A 9,308-nucleotide genomic window follows, 5' to 3' on the forward strand; every position below is an offset into this window, starting at 1 on the left:
GTCACATGTAGTTACTCCCCCACTAAACATGAAATGTCACACTTCACATTTTCAAAATAATCAGAAAGTGTTTACAGAATACAGCCACAAAACCAAGTTCATCCTCGGTGCTGCAAATTTCAAAACAAAACTATAGGGGAAAGAACCCATAATAAAGTAATTCCTCACAGCAAATTTCAAAGATACAGCAGGAAGAGAGGATAGGAGAGACTTTCCCAGGGTCCATGGAATGATGTCATAGGAGCAGCCAGGTTCATATAGCACTTCTGATCAGAGCAGTGTGCCTCACATAGTCTTCACACATACGCTATTTTTCTTCCTCCATGCCCCAGTCAGTTCGGGCACAAGCAAATTTGATGTCATTCTTCATTCTGAGTTTTTCTTTCTCCCAGTCACTTGTTCATAAATTTCCCTCTCTGCATCATTGAAATCTGTCTCAGCATTCTTGATAAATTCCTTATGCCCTTACTTCCTGTCATCCATACATTATCTCTTTCTTTTCTAGGGATCCTCTTGATATTCAGCTTTAAAAACTTCAGCCAGTGTTTTCTCACTGTTCATCTTGTTACAAATGAAGAAAAAACTCTGTTCTCCAACTAATTGGATCATTTCCATGCATTTTTAAGGAAGGGTGAAAAATGGTCAAGCTTGCTTTGAGTATCTTCAAGGCACCTCTTCAGCTGTTTTGCTAAACTCCATTCCCCTCTCCCTCATTAGCTCATATTTCTTCCCCTGCAAACTGAAGAGTCAGGCTCGGGAGAGAGAATGTGGGACAGGCTGTTTTGACAAGGGAAATTATAAAGAAGATGTTCACTGTAGCCATAAAGCAGCTGTCTGGAAGGTTTTCCTCTGAAATAGTTTGGTAAACATAGAGAACACTTGATGCAATCATATTGCTTACAGTCAGTTTGTAACAAGAATGGGCATAAATATTGCTTTTTAAATTCTCTGTCTACACATAAAATGAGCTTGCAAAGCAGAGTAATACAGAGACCTGATCATTTTAGTGGGGCTATACCCTTTATGCCATAGGATTGGCCAATGTAGAGGCTGGTCAAGTATCTTCCAGTTACCAAAGAGGAGCTGACCCTAAAATAGAGCATCATCTCTTCATCATCTGTGCTGCCTCATTCACCCTAACACCCTCCTTCCTTCTACTTCCCTCTTCTAGTGGATGTGATTTGTGCATATCCCAACCTTATCGGCCACTCTTGTGTTCAGGCTTTAGTTAACCACTCCCAGCTGTTTCAGATAGTATATGGAGTCCAATCTGAACTGTAGAGACTGCTGAGTTGTTGTATGAAAAAGAATCCTATCTAATAAAGAGGGAATATGCTAATTGACCCTCACGCCATCACAAAGGTGGCAGCGCCCACAGCCAATAAGGTGGGAATATGCTAATTGACCCTCACAAAGATGGCAGCACCCACAGCCAATAAGGAGAGAATATGCTAATTGCTGCCCCCCCTCAAAGATGGCAACGCCCACAGCCAATAAGGAGGGAATATTCTAATTGACTGCCATGCCCTCAAAGATGGCAGTACCCACAGCCACAAGTTGGCAGCACCCAGTCTCCTCAGCCCCCTCCAGCTGCCCGGGGCCACCCGAGGCACAGGCAAGCCTCGGATGGTAGCTGCCCAGCCACCCAGGGCTGCCTGAGGCTCAGGTAACTGAGGCCGGCCAAGGCTTGTGCTGCCAACCATGGCAGCAGCAGAGGTGTGATGGGTGCGTCGCCTTCCCCTGATCACCAGGTCACCTCCCACCCCTGAGGGCTCCCAGACTGTGAGAGGGGGCAGGCTGGGCCGAGGGACCCCCCCCCCTCCAGTGCATAAGTTTTCATGCACTGGGCCTCTAGTTCATTAATAATAGGTATATTTAGCCAATGTTATATTTCATCCTCCTTGGTTTAGTGCCTTTAGAATTCATTCTCATATATGTGTTTTCCAGATTATCACTGATACAATCTAGTAAAACCTTGCCGTTTTACCAATTTTTAAGTTATTTTCTCCCCTGCAGTTATGGGCCTGGATGCAACGGAGGGTGGTGGCAGTAGGTGAAATTTGGTATTCCCTTGCAAGGTAACTTCCTCTAATGAAGTTAATACAGGGTTTTCAAGCAAGAGAAGAGCCACATCCACTCTGAGATAAGTGCCCCAGTGTCTTCCCAGGTCCACACTCACAGTTCGGTGGTTCTCACTCTGAATGCCAAATTGGGTCTCATGTCTTCTCTCCTTACTGCCCAGAAGATACTCACATGTACACACACAGCACCTTCTGTCCCTTTGATATTTCATGGCTTTTATCCTTAAGCTTGTCACTAGGTGCCATCTCTTATTGATCTTTCATTTTTATCTAGATTTTCTCAAGTTGAAAAGTACCCTAGACATGACCCTGGATTCTATACCACATAGAATGGATATTCAATGGCTTCATCCTGACATGCAGCAGCTAGAGTTGAGTGACTAGAGCATGGGAACAGATGCCAGGTTTCCCACACTGACCTTGGGCTGCTTTATTCATCCATGTAAAGATGGGTTTAATTTTGGATATACATATCACACTTTCCTAAGTACTTGTTTGTGGGGATTTATGGAGCAGATCCATTAGGGGTAAATAAAGACATTAAATCCTTTGTAAATGGTAATAAAACTCCCAGCCCTAAGTCCTAGAGTGAATTTCCTGAGATCACCCATTTAGAACTATGTTCTATATTCAGATTTGTATCTATCTAATTCCCATTGCAGTCTCCTCTATGGACAGAGGAGGAAATGCATCATGCTTGCATTCAAAATAAGATTAGGTAGAAAAATCCCCAAATACAGTACTAATAATCAAGGTGGAAAAACCCATTTAACCTCTGTTAGAAAAGCAAGAATCAGCAATTGGGAAGCAGCATGAAGTAGGGGGTTACTGATTATTGTTCATTCTCTCGGGGGCACTTACAATCAAACCATGTATGTCAGCATCCCAAGACTAGGTCATTTAATCAGGCAGTATCTGCTTCTTCATCCAAATTTACAACCCCAAAACTGGGGAGCCTGGACATATTTAAAACAGAGTGTCATGTTTTAGGAATTAGACATATGTTTGTGGTAAGGTATTTTGCTGCCATGAATGCTATTTCTTTTTCTAATTAATCAAGTTCAGTAGGTTCCACTTACATGATTTAAAAAGAGACCTTCAACAAAGCATCTATTTAATTATCACACCATTAATAGGGTAATTTTTGTCCATGCTTCTGCTTGAACTTGGGAATTAATTCTTAGTTTATAGTAGAAAACAATCCCCTAGCCTAATGCAAAACAAAATCATGTAAAAGCAGAGTTCTTTCCTCTCCCAATTCATTTGCAATTCTAATGTTCACTCTCATATATTTCAAGCACTGATGTATGATGAAGCTGTTTATTTTATGGAGTACATTGTGGCATGATTATTTTTCCCCTTTCTCTCTTCTTCATTCCCTCAGGAGCACTTCAAATCAAACAGTCTAGTTCACCATCAACTTGATTTTCACATTTTCTTTGCAATGATTATGAGATTTTTATAAAAATTAAAATTTACTATAGCCCGGCTGGTGTAGCTCAATGGTTAGAATTGACCCATTAACAAGGAGGCCACTGGTTCAATTCCTGGTCAGGACACATGTCAGAGTTACAGGTATGATGCCCAGTAGGGAGCGTGCAGGAGACAGCCAATCAATGTTTCTCTCTCAATGTTCCTACCTCTCTGTCATTCTCCCTTCCTCTCTCTCTAAAAAAGTCAAAACTGCCAAACCGGTTTGGCTCAGTGGATAGAGCATTGGCCTGCGGACTGAAAGGTCCCAGGTTCGATTCCGGTCAAGGGCATGTGCCTTGGTTGTGGGCACATCCCCAGTGGGAGGTGTGCAGGAGGCAGCTGGTCAATGTTTCTCTCTCATCGATGTTCCTAACTCTCTATCCCTCTCCCTTCCTCTCTGTAAAAAAAAAATCCATAAAATATATATTAAAAAAATTGAAAAAAAAATAAAAACATATTTTTTTAAAATTTACTATAACAACAAGGAATTTTCACTGTTTTTTTTTCCTGGTTTTAATAATGTTAAGATATTAACTAGTACAATGAATACAATAGTTATATTGATGAGCTCTCATTTGTATGAACTATAACAAAATTATAAGTAAATTCAGTTAGTTTTGGAAAATCCTAACTCCCAGTTAATGTAGGGCTGGTTATCATGGGTAATAGGTTGTTTAAAAATCGCTTTCCTAGAAAATGCATAATTGAAGATGCTAACACTGTCGGATAATCAAATCCCATCAAAGAAATATATGCATTACTAAATTTTTATTGGTGTCTTAGAGTTCCTTAATTATATAACAAACACTGTGGCCTTGGATTGAAAGCATATTGCCAAGTCATTCCAAAGTAATGGAGCGAATGCTATTTTGTCTGCAGAAAGAATGTCGTAAAAGGACTCTCTGCCACTTCTTTTTATTAATTAGTAAACAAGTCTCCAGTTTCCCTGTGACACAGAGCTAGGAGAAATACAACCCAAGTTACACTCCCTTGCTTAACAGTAAGGCAAAGAAAAATAAGCAAACAAAAATGTATAGTGCAGGGGTGCTTTTCACTGCAGTCATCAGAGAGTGCGCCAGACCTGGGCACAGAAAGAGCCTTTCGTGAGATGAAGTAAATAATATATTCGGTATTTCTAAAAGGTTACAGTAAATTTGTATTATGTTCATAGATGTAAGAATTAAGAAGCCTTGTTAAAACAATAAAATAAAAAAAGGAAACTTTTTTGCCTAGGTAAGTAAATGAATAGAAATTGCTGTTCTCGCAAAAACATTCCATTGCCAGATATATGTTAAAAGTCAATGGTGGATATATCATCAAAAAGAATTTTTTATCTTTTTAAAATTTTTTTTCAATTACAGTTTACATTCAATATTACATTGTATTAGTTTCAGGTGGTTAGATAATTATATACTTTACAAAGTGTTCCCCCTGATATTTCCAGGACACAATGGGCACCATACATAGTTATTACATTACTAGAGGCCCAATGTACGAAATTCGTACACTCAGGGGGGGTGGTCTCACAGCCTGGCCTGCACCCTCTCACAGTCCGGGAGCCCTTGGGGTATGTCCAACAGTCGGGCATCCTAAGCGCTGCCCAGAGGCTTCTGGCTGAGCGGCGCTCCCCCTGTGGGAGCACACTGATGACCAGGGGGCAGCTCCTGCATTGAGTGTCTGCCCCCTGGTGGTCAGTGCACATCATAGCGACCAGTCCTTTCACCAGTTGGTCGATTTGCATATTAGCCTTTTATTATATAGGATTGACTATATTTCCTACGCTGTACTTTACATCTCTGTGACTATGTTGTAACTACCAATCTGTACTTGTCAATCTCTTCATCTTTTTCATTAAGTCCCCTCCCCTCTGGCAGCCATCAGTCTGTTCTCTGTATCTGAGTCTGCTTTTGTTTTGTTCATTTATATTGTTCTTTAGATTCCAAATATAAGTGACATCATATGGTATTTGTCTTTCTCAACTGACTTACTTCACTTAACATAATACCTTCTAGGTCCATCCATGCTGTTTCAAATGGTAAGATTTTGTTCTTTTTTTATAGCCTTAATAACATGCCATTATATATATGTACCACTAGGTTTTTGTTTGTTTGTTTGTTGTTGTTTTTTAAACATTTTCTTTCTTTTTTAAAAATATATTTTATTGATTTTTTTACAGAGAGGAAGGGAGAGGGATAGAGAGGTAGAAACATCGACGAGAGAGAAACATCGATCAGCTGCCTCCTGCACACTCCTTACTGGGTATGTGCCCGCAACCAAGGTACATGCCCTTCACCAGAATCAAACCTGGGACCCCTGAGTCCGCAAGCCGACGCTCCATCCACTGAGCCAAACTGGTCAGGGCTGTACCACTAGTTTTTTATCCACTTGTCTATTTGATGGGCACTTGAGTTCTTCCATAGCTTGACTATTGTAAAGAACAAACAATGAACTTAGGGGTGCATAAATTTTTTCAAGTTAGTGCTTTGGGTTTCTTCAGATATATATCCAGATTTTTTATGTATAATTTGATAACTAAATTAGGTCCACCTTTGAATCACTTCAAAAGAAGGAATTAGAAAGCACATGATTTCCAAATGGATTTGATATCCAGTCAATTTAGTCATTCATGTTCTCATTTTCTGAGAAGTATGTAAAAAAAGTCTTTACTGAATTTTATAAAATGGCAATTTATTATTCCTATTATTTTTTTCACTCAGAGGCACCTCATGTAATATCACATACCCAGAAAGGATTGGGGAAATTAAAACATTGTTGTTATTTTATCATATATATTAAATACTGCTTTTATTTATCACATAAATTAAATACTGTTTTCACTAAAACCTATAGCTGAAAACATACACTAAGACAGTCTCATTCTCATTATTGAGAATGTAAAGCACAGAGGAAATGAGCTTTGTAAAAGATTAATGTTTCCCATAATGCTTTATAATTTTTTGAATATTCATATTCTTAGAGAGACAAAGTATGAAACCTTGTTATGAGTTATCGACTGGGTGAAATAAGGCATGGTTTCTTCATTCCCCTCCACGCCACCCTGTGCTCCTGTAAAGTCCAGGAGAATGAGAGTCTTGTTGCCTACAGAGGCAACCTTGATGACACATCCTCAGATTTTAGTCCTGGCCCCAGAAGCAGAACCTGAGATGAAGATTCATGTGTCAGTGATCTATCCTGGAAGGAAATGCTCCCAGTAGGAAGCAATCAGGGAGTAAGGCAAGTGGAGCAGGGTTGGGGAAGAAACAAACCAAGAGTGAGATTCTAGGTAATCACAGTCTTGGGGGATTCTGGAATGTAAATCACACCAAAGTTTGCCCCACCTCAAGGCGGGGGGTGGGGGGTGGCTTTTTGCACTGCTGGGCCAGTCAGCCCTTAGCTATGGGCCACTGGTGGGCACATAACCTGCCAGGCTCTCAATGTCTCCAGATGAGGCAACGCTAACAGTTCAAGGGGACTTCTATAAGGAAGGCTGCAGGCATAAATCATGAAGAGGAAAACGCACAGAAGGTGGGGTTTGGACAGTCTGTATAGGGAGCTAGTCAACAGCCGTAACATCATCCACTACATTTTTAAAAAATTATCTTTATTGTTGAAAGTATTACAGATGTCCCACTCTCCCCCTGTCCCCCCCCACCCCCCACCCCCATATTGCCATAATCCGTGGTCGGCAAACTGTGGCTTGAGAGCCACATGCGGCTCTTTGGCCCCTTGAGTGTGGCTCTTCCTAAGCCTTAGGAGCACCCTAATTAAGTGAATAACAATGTCCCTACCTATATAGTTTAAGTTTAAAAAATGTGGCTCTCCAAAGAAATTTCAATCGTTGTACTGTTGATATTTGGCTCTGTTGACTAATGAGTTTGCTGACCACTGGCATTAGGTCTACTGAGGAGCAGACTACAGATGGATATTTGTGTGCAGGTAGTTTAGTGGGAATGCTCTTAGGATCGACACCTGTGGACATTTGAGGGCAGAAGAGAAGTCTGCCTGTGGTGCAGCCACAAAAAGTTGTGGCTGGCAGAATGACCCCTCCCCAAAGATATGTACAATCTGATCCCTGTAGCCTGTGAATGTTACCTTAGATGGCCAAAGGGGCTTTACATGTGTAATTGAGGATCCTGAAATGGGAAGATCAACCTGGATTATTCAGTTGGGTCCAATGTAATCACTAGGATCCTTATAAGGAAAAGAAGTAGATAGGAGGCTAAGAGTTGGAAAAGAAGTAAGGATGGAAGCAGAGGTCAGAGAGGAGAGAAAATGCTATGCTGCTGCTTTGAAGATGAAAGAAGGGGGTCATGGACCAAAGAATGCAGGAAACCTCTAAGAGCTGAAAAGGGCAAGGGAATGGATTCTACCCCAAGAGCTTTCAGAAGGAAGGCAGCTCTGCTGACATTTTAATTTTAACCCAGTGAGTTTAATTTCAGACTTCTGACCTCCAGAACTGTAACATAACAAATTTTGGTTGTTTTAAGCCCCTAAATTTATATTAATTTGTTATAGTTAGTAATAGGACACTCATACAAAAGGCCTCAGCCAATTCCATGAGGAACTCTGAAGTCAGGATGGCCATTCAAAATTGTCCCAAACTGAACTGATGGGCTGGGCATTCATACCCTCAAATAGACAAACCACTAGATGCATATTTGTCTTAGGAAAAGGTATGACATTGAGCAAGGAAGTTTTCCCAGCGAGGGCTGACAGCACTCCCAGGGGCTAAGGCAATTAGTGCGTAAGTCCTGGAAGGATGAGGAGATGGGTCTGGGAGGTACACGGTGGAATACAATGTACTCTGAAAATCTATGTATTTTTCCAATCCTCACCTCCAGCTCTTGCAGTACTGATATTTAGCCCCAGGAGGTAAAACAAATTCAGTTAGATGTGCTATAACCCAGCAAATTAAACTCTTTTATCCTAGTCTCACTTCAGCTTGCTTTATTGGGAGGGGAGCAGGGGAGGGGCTGGCTACATTGAAGCTCTCTATGCCTCTGTTCCCTTGGGTCTCTAAAGTTAAGAAAAGCTTCAGAGTGCAGATTTTCCTGGAAACTACTCAAGAAACAAGATCGATACAATTATTCTGAAACATGCTAAAAGTAAAAGAGAAATACTGTTTAGTTAAGAATTCCAGAGGAAAAATTAAAAATTCATTTTAAGAAGCACATTTCTAAAGATTAGGTCTTGGAAGAACTCATCAAACGATGCAGTTCTCATTTCATACATATTGTCAATGTCATTTGTTGAAATATGAGAAACACTTCAATGAATGTTTCAAGAGAGGAAAGAGTGAATTTCTTGTTACTATAGCAAGAGTTCACATTTTTGGCCACTCTGCATTTTATCACCATATTCTGTTATGTTTGATTCTTAGAACATAAAAATACAACTATTTCTTTGCATAAGATACTTTCTAATCTAGATACCCAAATCCTTCATAGAGTGTGAAATATTTCAATTTCCACATGTTCAAACCCTCATTACACCTTACTTGAAGTAATTTAGTAGTCTCCCTGACTTGTCCTTCTGCTACAGTCTCCACTCAAATCCATTCTGCACACTGTAGCCAGATTAATCTTTCAGAACAACATCTTCGGTTATACTATGCTTTCATTCAAATCCTTTGAGCATCTCCTCAATGTCAGACTAGGTTCAAAGTCTTCTCCCTGGCACTCAAGGTCAGGCCCTCCAAATGATGCCCCCCAAACACCTTTCTAGCATTCCCACTTACTCCTCCCTCATCCTACT

This window comes from Myotis myotis, unplaced genomic scaffold (assembly GCF_014108235.1).
Source record: "Myotis myotis isolate mMyoMyo1 unplaced genomic scaffold, mMyoMyo1.p scaffold_m19_p_4, whole genome shotgun sequence".
NCBI lineage: Eukaryota > Metazoa > Chordata > Mammalia > Chiroptera > Vespertilionidae > Myotis > Myotis myotis.